Here is a 15283-nt window from a genome sequence, read left to right on the forward strand (position 1 = left end):
TCCCACCCCCAGTAGATTTTGGTTAAATAATCCCATCGTTCGCACTATTGTGAAAGGTTAATGGAACTTAACTTTGGATAGCACAGCCTAGAGAACTGTGATTTCCCAAGCTTTTTGAGCCTGTGGGCCTCTTTGGAATTTTGACAGGGTTGCAGACACAACCACAAAGTGGCTGCTATGGGAGGTTGATCCAACCACAAAATGGCTGTTGTAGGAGGTGGAGCCACACATAAACTCACAAACAGACACAGCCCAAATGCAGGAGAGAAAAGGCATAATTTTTAGGATATGCTGGGAAAGACAAAATGAGAGAAAGACTAAAACCAGTACTGTGGTGTAAACTGCCACTAAAACAACTTTATTTTAATCTGTGCAGCCAGTAACATCTCCAGCCCTACCTATTTCTAAAAATCCTTGATAGGCACCAGGAAAGGCGTCAATGGAAACTATGGGTACCATGTTGGGGACCCCAATCCTAGATCAAGGCCCAACTGGACCTGTTACCTTCCCTTCTACTCACCTTCACTCCTGAAGATATATTTACAGGATTCTCTCCTTCTGATGTGGTATCACCTTCACTGACTTTCCTAACCAAATAAAATTACTGCTGTTGTGTGTGTTTAAACGTTTCATTTCTGGTCACAAAAGAACTCCGCTGCTCATAGGAGTCCTGTAAGTGCAGAGCTGGTGCCACTCCTTTCATGACTGCAAAACTCAAATCCATGAATGGAAGGTAACCTAAATCCAAACAATAATTATCCTAGCTGTGTATAGCAGAAGAACTAGGAACCTAAGAGATTAATAAATAGAAAGTGTTTCATTATTGCTTGGCAACTTGAAAATAAAAGCACACTTATTCTCCTCACCTTCTCTTCTGCTCGAGACCAAGCCCCAGGGTCTTTATCCTGGCAGCAAAGACGTGCAATGTAGCTTTTATAAAAATTGTACCAGGTGTTCTGCTTTCTCCATTTTAAAAGTTGGGAACTAGTAAATCCATCAGTCCATGGCTGAGGAAGGGATCCACCACCCTTCAAGTCACCACATGCTGCCCCATCAGCCATTGTGGGGATGGAATCCAATATGTGTGGATCAATGACAGCTTCTGGATAACTGAAAGGGGGAGGAAACAGTATATTGAGTATGAAGTAAAGGTAAACTATGAAATGTTCTTGTCCACCAGACTAATTCCCAGAGATTGTACACATTATACCTTTTTTGGTGTGGCTTGATAGATTGACTGTATACAGTAGAAGCATAATTTTGAAGATTTGTTGGAAATGCCTTAGATATGTTTGCCAGTCTCTTCAAAACTGTTTGTACATTAACATTGCAAATGATGAAATTCTGTTTTCACCTGGTTTAAATGTTATGTACAAGGCTTTTTCCCTTTCTTCTTCCAGATTAAGGATTAGATAATGTTTTTTTCTTCAGTGGACTCAGTGCCCTTGAGGTGACTGGGGGAAAAAGGTACCTCATTGTAAGCATCAGTCAGAAGTAGAAATTGAGCAGTTAATTTTTAATCACTGACCTGAGGCACATAATGGGTTTCATATGCCAAAACTACTGATTCTTAGCAAACTGCAGATGGGAACAGAAATAGCGTTTCCAAAAAGTGTAGTAAAACAGCATCACAGATAAGGGAAAAGAGGACAGTCATCCCTTAAAAATGTCATTAGAGCCCTAGCTGAGAAGTTGTTGTCTTAAATAATTCTTCTGACAGAGACACAAAGTATTGTCCCCATTTTTAGCTCTGGGAGTTTTCCCTCAAACACATCTTCCCATATGTTCACAGCCTACTGGACAGCTCCTAAAAAGTGCTGCTGTTGTGGGGGAAAGTCCCTGTCACTGAAAATAAGCATAATTGGACTGATTTTTTTTTAGATTTCTGGTTGGTTTCTATCATCAAAATCGTATTTCATTGTTTATTGAATGCCCCATCCTGTTGATTCTATTGACTCACTCTGTAATCTGCCTTGAGTCCCAGTGAAAAAAGAGGACTATAAATAACATAAATATAAAGATCTCCATACACGATATAGACTATAGAGATCAGTTCTCCTGGAGAAAATAGCTGCTTTGGAAAGAGAACTCTGTGGCATTAAAGCCCATTGAGATCACCCACATCCTCCCCAAACTCCACCCTCCCTGGGCACACACCCCTAATCTTGAGGAATTTTCCAAGCCAGATTTATTTATTTATAATTTAGATTTGGCAACTGTACAGGGTTTTTTTAAAATTAAAAATGTCTAGAAACATAGATAGCCTGATAGGCTAACTCTGTGTTAGAATTTTACATCTAAAAACTTGTTTAGGAAGAATGCCATCAGATTTTCTTAAAATATGCACAGTAACTTAGTTCACTGCTAAGGGATTGCTTTGCAGAAATTAACTTTAGTCATATATTGGAAGTTATCCTACTATGAGGAGAATTGCAAAAGATACCAACAAATGCTAACTAGAAGTGTAGTGTTCTTCTGATGAGTGGCTATGATGAATTACATAATCTCTGCAAATTCAGTGTGCAATTCAATTGCTTATAGTGGTATTCATATACTGCTCTTGGTTGCCTGATCCATCTTTGTATCTGTAGCTTTGTCAGATGAATAACAGTTATGCCAGTCAGCTTGTGTAGAGCTGGACATCCAAATCAAGAACCCTAGTCTCCATTCAATATCTGACTAGCACTATTGCCAGTTATGTGACAGAACTGTGTCTGCAGACTTGGCTGCAAGATTGAGGTGATCAGAGTATAAAGAAAATATGTTTTATATTAAAACTTAAATGCATCTATTGTAATAGTTTCATTGTAAACTAACAGTTGCCAGAAGTAAATTACTTAGCAGGAAAGTGAAATGTATGTTAAGTCAGAAAGAGATTTAAATCTTACAATGCTATGTCCACAATTTTAATTTTAAAAAGAGCTTTAATAGGAATACTGCATTAATTTCCAATGCTAAAATGGGTAATATAATTTGCAATTAATTTTTCAAAGTAGATAGGTATGTTAATGGGATATGAGTCATCAGGAATGTGCATCTCAGAACATCTTCTGGGAACATAATATACCAGTAGGCTATATTTGTGCACCATCCTAAGCAGAATTACACCCCTTCAAGGCCGTTGGCTTCAATGGACCAAGAAAGGGGTGACTGTGCTTAGGATAGCAATATTAGTATAATTAAGTTTTCTTAATTTGGGGGACTAATGGGGCTTTTTGTGATACATGTACATTTGCTTTAGGGTTATCTAGGAATATTATCTAGGAAATATGAGAATAAATGAAAGTGAGTTTGTCCCACTTGTAGAGTGGTAGACAAATTCAGCAATCAGTTAAATTAGTTTTGTGAATGTTACTGGGAGATTGTGCTGCCTATTTCATTGTTTGCTTTATGTACCTCTGAATCATGTGTGCATTCAAAATGTTGCCCATCTGAATTTGAAGTCATGGTGCTTCTAGTGTTATGATCACTGAGCATGGGTTAGATCCACAGAGCATTTCTGCTGATGGACAGAACTTCCATCAGCGGAGCAGACTTTCCTCCCCCCCCTCCTGCTGCAGCCCAAAATGATCCTGAAATGATATACTGGAACATCATGAAGGGGTACTTGAGATAGTCTTACCAGGCCCCTGCCACCATTCTTCACTCCAGCAAACCAACAATGGGTGGCAGGAAACAACATTGCGATGTCTGCAGCAGGAATCAGCAAGAATTACCCCCTTTCCATTTGCAGAAATCCTCAATGGAATCCAGTGTTGCTATCAACAATGTGCTAGGCTCTGTTCAGGACACTGGATTGTAGGCCTTTATGCCATGCATAAAGCTACAAGTGTAACCATGGCAAGTGAGGAAAGGACACCATCTTAATCAGACCAAAGTGGGACAGTGTAGAGTGTGCTAGGCATCTATGAACCAAGCTTAAGAAACAAACAGGACAGATTTGGATCAGGGCTGTGACATACCTATAGTACTTATGCAGCATATGAAGTTCAAATAGAGAATAATAGGCATGAGTAATATATGCTAAAAAGGCTATATGCTTGCACATTTCTTTCTTGTTATCGCCCTTTTACTCCAGGGTGCTTTGATTTGGCCTAATAATAATTATGCTTTATAGTTTAACTCAGGTGATATGAAATGTTTTAAATAAAATAAATAGAGCAGCTGCTATTGGCCTTGTGTCACATCTTTGCAAAGTTATTTCTTCACCAATTACGACTAAATAGATAATAAATTAATATCTATCTCAAGTATCAACCTGCCAGATGTGCGCTGGAGCAGAAGCCCCTTGAAATAATGGCTTCTCATTCAATTTTTTAGACTGTAGTGCTGCACATACCATAACTATTTTTTGTTTTAATGGTGGATGGAAATAAACTTTCATATTACATATTACCTATTGGTTTGCTTTTTAAGTTAAAGCTTATTTATCTAGGCATAACTGTGATCGAATATGGGAATTATAGGAAGACAAAAATGAGATGGAAGGAAGGTTATATATGTCATAAATTATTTGCAGAATATATATATCAATCTTAAAAAGGTTTGTATATATGATATTATGATTTTATATCTATATCAATATAAGAATGTGTGCACACATATGCATACAAAGCATAATGGTGATGACTAAAGTATGAAAGTACATGAACTAGTTAAAACTAAGCAATTTAAACTATCATTGGTTTCAGGGCAGAGCTAAGCAAGTGTTTAACACTATGATTAAAGTAAATGGGATGTAAAGATATTTAACTTTGTCTAGACCCTACTGAAACAGATGAATCTCAAACTAAAAATATGATTTGAAAAATCTCTTGACTGTGAAATAGTCATACAGAATTTATAAAATATTGCCACATTTAACCACCAGAAATGATGTATTTTGGAAATCCAGTGCGGTAATGTAAAAGTACAAGGAATGGATATACCTTAACTTTCAAATTATTATTCATTTGAATATGCTTATTCTCCTCTTGAAAAGTTCACTGCAGTATGCTGCTATAAGGTTATTTTAATAGTTACTCCATTTTTGTTTTATAGCAACCTTATGAAGAAGATTGTTTTGAATAATTTGGTCCAGGTCAGCCAGCAGGCTTGCCAGTGGAGTTGTCAACCTCCAGGTGAAGCCTGGATATCTTCCAGAATTACTGGTGTCTCTCTTTTTAATGCAGTAGTCTTGTGAGCCCACTTGACACACTATTCCATCATAAATCAGGCCTATTAATGAGTCACTGGTCTCAGTGTGCAACTATATGAAATCTGATAAACCCTGTCTTCCATTCTGATTTAGCACAGTTTTAATTGTAATTTTATTGTTTTTAATTGTTTGAATTTGTTATACTCTCCCTGAGCCCGTTCATGGGATAGGACAGAATAGAAATCAACTAAGAGAGAGAGAGAGAGAGAGAGTGCTGATGCCCTCAACAAACAAGAACTCTTATTAATTTCTGGTCAAAGTAGGAGTCAAGTTGCATCTTTAAGACCAACAAAGTTTTATTCAGAATGTAAGCTTTTGTGTGCTCTAATCACTTAGAAAACATGAAAGCTTACATTCTGAATAAAACTTTGTTGGTCTGAAATGTAAACTTGACTTCTACTTTGTTCTACTGCTTCAGACCAACATGGCTGCCCACTTGGATCTAATTTCTGGTCAGACATTCTGGAACTGTTTCTTAATTCATCAAGAATATGTACAGTCAACAGGAGCATCATTTCTATGTTTGCTCTGCAAGTATATCATACATAGATAGATAGATAGATAGATAGATAGATAGATAGATAGATAGATAGATAGATAGATAGATAGATAGATCTACGTGTAGTTATTAAGACCTCACAAAATGAGTTTATTCATGTGTCTACCCTTGTTCATATATAAAAGAGAGGATGAGAGTACATTTTGTCATATTTTAATGAGTGTTTGTGAGGGGGAAATAAAGGATTGCTCTCTTGTAACTTATTTCACTAAATTCTGCTGTTCAAAATACACCCTCCCCCCCCCCCTTACCAGTCCTGCTCTGATACTGGAGGGCTGGAGAGAAAAAGTGCTTGAAGAAACAGAAGGTGAAGAGATAAGGCAATGAACCAGAGTTTACTCAGAATTTAAAAAGAAAAATGCACCCCACTTGTACATTAATGGGTGAAATATGTTGAAAGTGTTGTGTTCATAAACAGAACACATGCCTGATGGGTAATAGTCTGCAGCAGCGAAGTAAAATCAGAGTATACAAGCACATTTGAGACTAACAGCCTTCATTTTAGAATCAGCTTTTGTGAGTCAGCGCTTACTTCAACAGATGCATGATGTGTTCATAGAAAGACTGATGAATTCATATTAAAGGCTGCAAGTAACAGAAAGATGGATAGGAAAGATGTTACAAAGGGAGGCATCTTTCTCTCCCTGACATCTTCAGTTAAAGGATTGTTAAGTTTGGGGAAATGGCTCTGGAGAATGCCTGTTGAGCTAGATGGGCTAATTGTTTGATTACATGTAAGGCTGTTTCATTTGGACCGTATTCAACAATGCCAAGATCAAATATTTGTTTTGATTTATAATCTGACTCCTCCTGAAAGTTTGGGGCAAGTAACAAAAGCAGCTTCCCCAAGCAGAACAAAATAAAATTCTGTCAAGATTATTGACATTTTTTCCATCTATCTCCAAAAGGTCAGCCTGAAAAGACTAGTCTTATAAAGTGTTTTGCTGTTGGAGTTTAGGAGGGCATTCCATGATTTAGAGGAAATCATTTCATCCTTCTGACCCTGTTGTATAGCTGGTGTTAAGAGGGTGCTTATTATATATCTTAAAAGAGATCATGTGCTTTGGATTGTGCCTCAAAATGCACAAGGAAACAGTGAACAAACACTGGTGTAATATGTTAGATTGTCGCCATTAAGTGGCTGTCCATAGCATAACGTATAAGTTACATAGTACATAGGGCTGGTAAATAGAGGTCATTCCCATAAACATCATAGAGGTCACTCCCATAAATATCACTTGAGGAGACAGACATGTGAACAATAGTTACCATGTTCTCATCAATTGGAAAGGGTTACAAACTTCTCACCAAGTGGAGCTGATTTAGTTCAAAACATAGTCTCAGAAACACCTCAGGGTTGTTACACTGTAAAACAATGGGGACACAATACATATACCATTTTGATACCAACTTTGTCCTCATACCCATCCAGGTGCCATTACTGGACCAAACAACAAGGATTCATACACCTGTATATCCTCTAATATGATATGTGCTGTTATGTGCCAGAAATTATGTTATGTCCTTTACAGTAGCCAGACTGAACAGTCTTTATGAAAATGAATGAAAAACAGACTTTAAAAAGGGAAGCACTTGGAGTCTAGTAACAGAGTATTTCAATCTTTTGCAGCACTTTAGCAGAAGCGTTTCCAAGGGGGACTACAGTGAGAAACCATTGATTTGGAGAATATATACAGACATGATACTGTCAAACTGGGATTCAATTTGAATTTAGGGTTGTCTCATTACAAATGTAATTGAATAAAGTTGGAGTCCAGTAGCACCTTTAAGCCCAACAAAGTTTTATTCAGAATGTAAGCATGAGCACAAAAGCTTACATTCTATATATAAAACGTGGTTGTCTTAAAGGTGCTACTGGACTCCAGCTATGTTCTGTTGCTTCAGACCAATGCAGCTACTCACCTGGATCTACCTACAAATATAATTTTTCCTCTTTTCACTTTTATGTATAGTATGCAGATTCATCCTTATTTGTTAATTCACTGAATATTGGGACTGGTCTACACCCATTCTTAGTGGATCATTTAGGGTTTCCTAGGGCAAAGTGTGTTACATTATAACAGGATGTTCTTGCTTCTCTTTGTAATAACTTCCCCCTCCTCACCAATATGCTTTTTTGTAGCTTATAGTTTCATGCATGTAGCAAGGTAGGTGCTGGCTCACAAAAGCATGTATCACAATAAAATTGTACATCTTTAAGGTGCCACAAGACAGTGTCTCATCTTGGCTGCAGCAGGTTTAACATAGCTAATTCTCTGGAATTTGTTCCTATAAAGACTGGGAGGTCCACCAGACCTAACCACTTGCCAACCATTCTGACTTTTATATTGTTAGGAGTAAATTTCAGATAAATGAGCTTTGTATTTTCCCCCATTGCAGCCAGTCACTATGCAGAACTGAGACCTGAGAGAGAGCAAGGTAATACATACCACTTTACCTTCTAATGAGTTCTCCAAATGACTTCACACGTGTATGGAATTGGGGAAGATACAGTAGTAATTCCTGTGCCACTTCGGATAAATCCATGGGAATAGACAGTTGGTCCATAATAAAAAAAATAGGCAGAAGCACCCAACAATGCCCCCATGAAACTAACAGTTGTGTCACCAGTAATTCACTATATCAGTGTCCACTGAAAAGTCCAACAAGATTGTTAAATGCCAGTCATGTCTATTCCTGTGTTTCAGAGGAGATAAAAACTAAGAGGGTTGCTTATAGATCTCAAAGCTAGTTCCTGCATGAGCTGAGATTTTAGCAGGAATGTTCAGTGTATAGTTTTGCTTAACCAATGAGCTAAATCATCTCTATAACTAGTAGCTTGTTCTGCTTCCACTACAGCCATTTTCCTAGGCCTACCAAGAAAAGTCATGCTATATCTTCTTTTTTGTTAATGTAATTATTAAATGGGATTGGTTCAGGGTTACACTGTTCTTTCCTGATCTGTTGGGGTCAAAGAACTTCATCCTTATTTGTGTAGCAGTCTTGATTGCAACTGCTGAAGAGTCTTCAAGCTTAATTCCATGTGATGAATTCCAAAAACTACAATTAAATTACTTAATTTAAATCCTTATGATGTGTTCAGCCAAAGTGAGCATCCTACTTATTCCATAATCTCATAAGATAAACTTCCACGTAGGGTTGCCAGCCCAGTGCTGGCATCAAGTGGGAGATTATATGGGTTCTGCTGATACCATGACACCACTTCTGGCACACATCATCACATTGGTGCAACTATGTAGGATTTGTGCTGGAAGTTATGTCACAGGGCGTTTTCGCACTGACCTTCTAGTGGCGTGACCACCCTCTTCACACCGGAGGATCTGCCTGGATTTCGCACAAGAAGCGCCGGCGCACCCAAAAGAGCCGGCGACTTCCGTTGTGAAACCCGCTCAAACGTTTTCCTGCTTCTTGGCGGTTTCCGTTTGAGCGGGTTTCGCGACGGAAGTCGCCGGCTCTTTTGGGTGCGCCGGCGCTTCTTGTGCGAAATCCGGGCAGATCCTCCGGTGTGAAGAGGGGTGGTCGCGCCACTAGAAGGTCAGTGCGAAAACGCCCACAGTATCAGCACGATGCCGGATCGACCCTTATCCCCACCACCACCTGGTGGAGCTGCAGTAGGGAACAGGGGGTCCAGAGCAGGTGTAGGTGCTCTATTTTCAATAGTTGTCTCAGGTGTATATGTAGAAATCCTGATGACTGATGTGTTGAAAGGAGCACTTTCACTCTGAAGTAATAGTAACAACAGCAACAACAATAAATTACACAATTGTATATCATTAAAATAGTGCTGTTTGCTATCTGGACCACTATTATTATCCTCATATTGCAGATAGGGGAGCCATGCTGTGATTTGAGCCTAAGTCTTCCTGCCTTGTAGCTCATGCATAGCATTATTCTTGAAGTCTATCAAAACTCAAACATGTTTTGGCCACCATGCTGCACCCATTCTGCTTCCATCATAGGGAAACCAACAATGGCATTTGGTGGTTGCTTCAGCAATCTCTAATCTTAGTTAGGAAGTTTCCATAAAGGCTTACATGTGGGGAAATGTAACCAGTCAGCTCTTTGCTTGCTTCTAAGTTAATGTACTCAAAAGCAGGAGTTAACAGTGAAGTGTTTTGACACTTTTGTCTGTCAATCCAGATAATTTAGCAAAACACTGCCCAAATTGCAGAGGCTTTCACAAATTGCCCTCTTTTCTTCATTATTTTATTAGGTCAACTAATCTTTGGATGTTGCTTTTCTCAGGAGAATATTTCCTCCCTGAATTTTTCTTTCTTTTTGGATTTGATTTGCTGGAACATGATACGGCAGGAAGAAAAGGAAAGTGTAATCAGCTAGATGCTTATTTTTTTACTGCAGATGTGTGCAGTTTAAGTTAAGGCACATCCTGCCATCTAGTGATGAAAACAAAATTATACCAGCCAGATGTTGGTGCGACTGAAGAAAAACCCCACTATTGAGGAAATTTAGAAAACAACATAAAGTAACTGCAAATAATATGAACACCCCATTTTGTTTTAGACTGTGTGACAGAAATGTATTAAAAATATGGAGGAAGGAATAATGCACAAAAAAGTATCAGACTTCCTGGGTCTTGAAATAGAATTAATGTATAGAAGCAAAGCTATTTGGTGGAGTCCACAATGATAGCATAGTATTACTCTTTGTACTGATTGTCCTCAGAATTCTTCAGACAGATTGCACTGATAATTTTCCAAGTATATGTTGCTGTTGGAATCCTAGTAGTATTTTTGTCCAGAATCTAAAAATGATTTTTTTTTTTTGTATCAGGTTAAGGGTATCAGTATAGCAGTACAACAATTGCATTTATAACCTGCTCTTCTCAGGGAGAGTCAAGGCAAATTACAAAATACAAAAGCAATTCAATCAGCCATTGGAAGCTTATCAGAGACCTCCAGTAAACAATGTAGTAGGACTATGATTACAGAACTGGAAAACAATGCAAACAAAAAAATGTCTAAGGCAACAAAAACTATCTGCATACCATACAATACCACAAGGGAGTTGCAAAGACAGAGGGCATTGCACTAGAAAGGGTGATAATGTGTGCAATAAACATTGCAATAGACTGGAACAGTAGCTGAGTGCAATTTAGAAAATACACTAAGATGGCTGGCTCACAGTTCAGAGAAATAAATGTAGACATCCACATGTGCACAGGGATTCCTGCTTTTTAATTAGTAGCACCATCCTTCCACTACATGAGGAGGTGTTCCCAATTTTCCCAAATGGGATGCATTTTCTTAATGACAACTCAGTGCTAAACTCTTTGGCTATGATACAACTCTAATCATTTGCCACTAAATGCACTTAATGGGAAATAATTTCAGAAAGCAGCTATGTTGGACTGCAGCTGTACAGCTAGACTCGAATCCAGTAGTAGGTTAGAGACCAAAACTATTATCAGAGTATAAGCTTTTGAAAGTCAAAACTGCTTTTGTGAGATATAACTGGGAATAGAGATCCCTGAGCCCTCTCATCCCAGTCAGAAATTGGGAGGAGTGTTGCAGAGAAGGGAATCAGGATGCAAAGATATAATGTAAAATATAATCAGCTTCATTAGCAAAGGGGAAAAATTCTTAGGGCCAGTATTTGAAGCGAGCTAAAAACCATAAATCCATATTTAGCCCCAGAGGAGCTTTGCAACACCCCTCTTACTTTCTGACTGGGATATAAAGGCTCATGGATCTCCATTCCTAGTTGTATCTAACAAAGCAAGCTTTTATCAAAGATTTCAGGTTTTCACAGCTGGTAACATCATTAGGGTTTGTAGAATCTTTCGGGATCAAGTGCCGTGTTCTACTGGAGAAAGTTTTCCTTCCAGACGTTTCGTTCTCAGCTGCGGAGAACATCCTCAGTGGCGTTGCAGCCAGAGCAGGCGCTCAGACCTTCTTGGCTGCTGTGCATTGAGTGGGGCCAGGGCTGCTGGAGAGCTGCTATTTGTAGGCTGGAGGGGGTGTGATGAAAGGGCAATTAGTTTGTGGATGTGCCCATTGTTTGGTGGGGCTTCCTGGAGGGGTAGTGATAAGGAAACTGGCTGTTGAATGTGACCATTGTTCTGTGTTAATTGCTGGGAAGGTTGGAAGGGGTTTGAAGATAAGGAAGATGGTTGTTGACTGTGCTGATTGTTCTGTGGAATTTGCTGGTTGTTCTGAGACTTTCTGCAATTTATAGTCTGTAGGGTGTTTTGCAGAGCTGGGTACCAAGATTGGTGGATGAAAATGCCTTCTTCCTTTCTGTTAAAATTGTGCTGGTGTTTGTAAATCTCAATAGCTTCTCTGTTCAGGCGGGTATGATAATGTGAGACCGTAGAAAGGACTTCAGTTCTTTCAAAGTGAATGATGTGGTCTCCTTCTTGAAGTGCATGTTCAGCTACAGCTGATTTTTCTGGCTGAAACAAGCGACAGTGTCTCTTGTGTTCGGTGAGACGGGTGTTGATACTGCGTTGGGTAGTGCCAATGTAGACTGCACCACAGGAGCAGGGTATTTTGTAGACTCCAGGGTTGAAAGTGGATCTCTCATATCTTTGGCCGAGCGCAGCATGTGGCGGATCTGTTGTGTGGGCTTTGACTCTCAATAGCTGATATTCCACAGATCTTGCTGGTCTCTGTGGTGCTACTGGATTTGAATTTAGCTATACTACATAACTGTGAGTAGCACTGGGTAGGTGCCCAGATCACTGTCTAAAGCAGGGGTGTCAAACTCATTTGTTATGAGGGCCAGATCTAACATAAATGAGACCTTGTCGGGCCGGACCATGTTTGTCATAAGATGCAATTCCAGGTAGCAAAGATATAAACATCATTAAAAAAACTTAAAACATGCTTAAAACATTAGCACTTGTTGGTCTTAAAGGTGCTTTCTTTGTATCTCTTCCACAGGGTCCAGGGAACTGGGCAAGGGAAACTCTGGCTCCTTCCTTCCCCAGGGGACCAGGAGAGGGAGGAGCTTAGCTCAGTAGAAGAAAGAGAGGCTTGGCTCAGTAGCTCTGTTGTGTGATTAAGCAAGCTTGGCAAAGCAAGCTGTGATGCAGAAGGAAACAAGAAAGAGGGAGACGGGAACAGACAGCCAGTCACTCAGGGGCCTGATAGGAGCCCTCCGGGTTTGACAACCTTGGTCTAAAGATACATCTGGCCAGTTCAGTGGAACCTCAGTATTTATTGATGGAGATATATGTGGATGTACCTCTAGATGCTTATCTGAACGTATAAGTTGGGCATATGAAAGACTGATTCTGCATGCACATTTCTTCTGCTAGATTGGGGAAATTTAGTTTGTATAGGATACTTCAAAACATACATCTTTAGAACTACAGGTAGGTAGCCCAAGCTTACAGTGCAAAGGTACCTTCAACAATGAAAGCAGTGACTCATGATAGATGGTATAGCTACTATATATATATGTTCAGACTTTATTTTGATTCCCAGGACCTTACCTGTAAACATCCTCATGTTAATCAAGGTCAAATAAACTCAGCAGCAGGAGGAAGAATCAACATTTCAGATCAGTTCTCGAATACATCAGTATATCTCATGTCTTGTTGCAAATGGTTTATGTGAGTTAGCAGTCTGTTTCAACGGTATTACATGGGTAGGTAGCAAAAGATCATCACTCCTGCCTATTGTGCTTTGACAGGGAAACATCTGTAATCTTTGATGTTTATGTGAGTGAGTTTGGGTTAGTTTTGTCTTCTTTTTGAGAGAGAGAGAGAGAGAGAAATGAACCCCCACTATAGTTTATTTCATCATTCACTCAGATGTTAAATCAGGTTACATAATCTAAGACCTAAACATTCTTTGTAACCGTTCTTCAGTGGTTGTGGTTTAGAAACACACAAATTTCCCCTCAATGCCTCTGGAACCCCTTCCTATAGCAAAGCAAACTCACTGTTGAAGTTTTCCATTTTAAAAATGGTCAGGCATCCTGAGATAGCAGTGCCAAGTGTCAAGAAGCTGGTGTTAAAAAATGAAGCAGCTCCTGCCATCCAGCAACCTACCATTAGATCAAACATATTTTTGTTACAGCTGCATAACTTCTGAGCCACCAAGCCAAATACAAACCACAAAGGTCTGTATGTATATCATGCTTTACTGCTTGCCTGGAACTACAGACAAAATGCAGCAGTCCAGTATGGTTGGTGGGCTGCATTCACCTGGTGGAGCTTTACAAACTCACAGAGGATGGATGGATGGATGGATGGAGAGATAGACAGACAGACAGACAGGGTGTGTTCAGAGAACTGAATATTAAACTTCAAATAATTTAATTATGCTTTGCAAATTTTCCTGATATTCATGTAGAATACATCCCCATTCACAGATATTTTAATTATTTAAATTGTTTTATAAAAACAAAATTTCTTTAGGATGCAAAATTAGTGGCTGAATCATTAACTGAGAATCTGCATGGTATGGTGGTTAGTGTGCTGGACTGAATCTGGGAGAAACAGTTTCAAATCCACATTCTGGATTCTTGCTGGGTTATGTTGGACCAGTAACAATCTCTCAGCCTAACCTATCTCACATGTTCTTGTGAGCATAAAACAAATGAGAGTTGAGCAACATGTCATTTTAGGTTCCCTTTGGGAAGAAAGGCAAGGTATAAATGAAGTAAATTACATAAATAAATAATTCTAGAATCGGGCCATTAGATTGATATATGCATTAGATTAATATATAATATTGAGAGAACCCTAGTCCTGACACTTATTAGGAATGAAAGGGAATGTCACTGGCTACGCTTCTGTCTTGGGGTGAGAGCATTGTTTGTGAGAAATTGCTCTTCAGTGTGCAGACTATATGATGGCAACTGGATTTGAATAATCACAGAAAGGATTTTGCAAACATGCAAATAACAGTGACCTTCTATATATCTTCTTTATGGAGGCACTTGTTCTCACAGTTACCACGCATATACTCCCCTTGTGAAAGGAGCATGACTAAGTGCCTAGCAATATCCACCACACCCGAGACATATGTGGAAGCTGCCAAAAATGCGAGTAGGCTCATAAAAAGGCTCTTGAGAAGGAGGCAAAGATGTTGCATTCATATTATCAGAAACTAATGACTTCTACTATAATTATTTGAACAACCGAAGTATCCCTGCATGCTCCTGAAGCATTCCCCACAACACGTGTTAACCTGGTTTATATTGAATCCAGAATATTTTTCTACAAATGCAAAGGCTTCCACCTGTGTGTTCTTGCAAATTCAAGGATTTCCACGTGTAGATGTGCAATTTTACTCTCTCCAGTAACAGCCGAAATTGTCCCCCTTCCAAATTTCAGCAGACATCTTGGGCTGTCACAGAAAGGGAGATGCAAGGAAGTCATACACTTTGAACTGAGTTCTTTGCAGCTGCAGAAATCTTAGTTCAGATCCAAAATGCTTGCCACTTCTGGCAGATGGGCACTCTAAAGCTAACTGTGATGGCATATCTCCCTCCATTATTAAAGTAACATCATGGGCAATGCTACCATATTGCTG

The 15283-nt window shown here is 39.2% G+C and overlaps 1 protein-coding gene across 4 annotated transcripts in view; it reads left to right on the top strand.

Annotated features, from left to right (window-relative positions):
• ADGRB3 (adhesion G protein-coupled receptor B3) overlaps positions 1–15283 on the top strand; it is a 730220-nt gene that overhangs the window by 231477 nt on the left and 483460 nt on the right. The gene's annotated exons all lie outside the window — the stretch shown is intronic.

This window comes from Heteronotia binoei, chromosome 1, assembly GCF_032191835.1.
Source record: "Heteronotia binoei isolate CCM8104 ecotype False Entrance Well chromosome 1, APGP_CSIRO_Hbin_v1, whole genome shotgun sequence".
NCBI classification, from domain to species: Eukaryota; Metazoa; Chordata; class Lepidosauria; order Squamata; family Gekkonidae; genus Heteronotia; species Heteronotia binoei.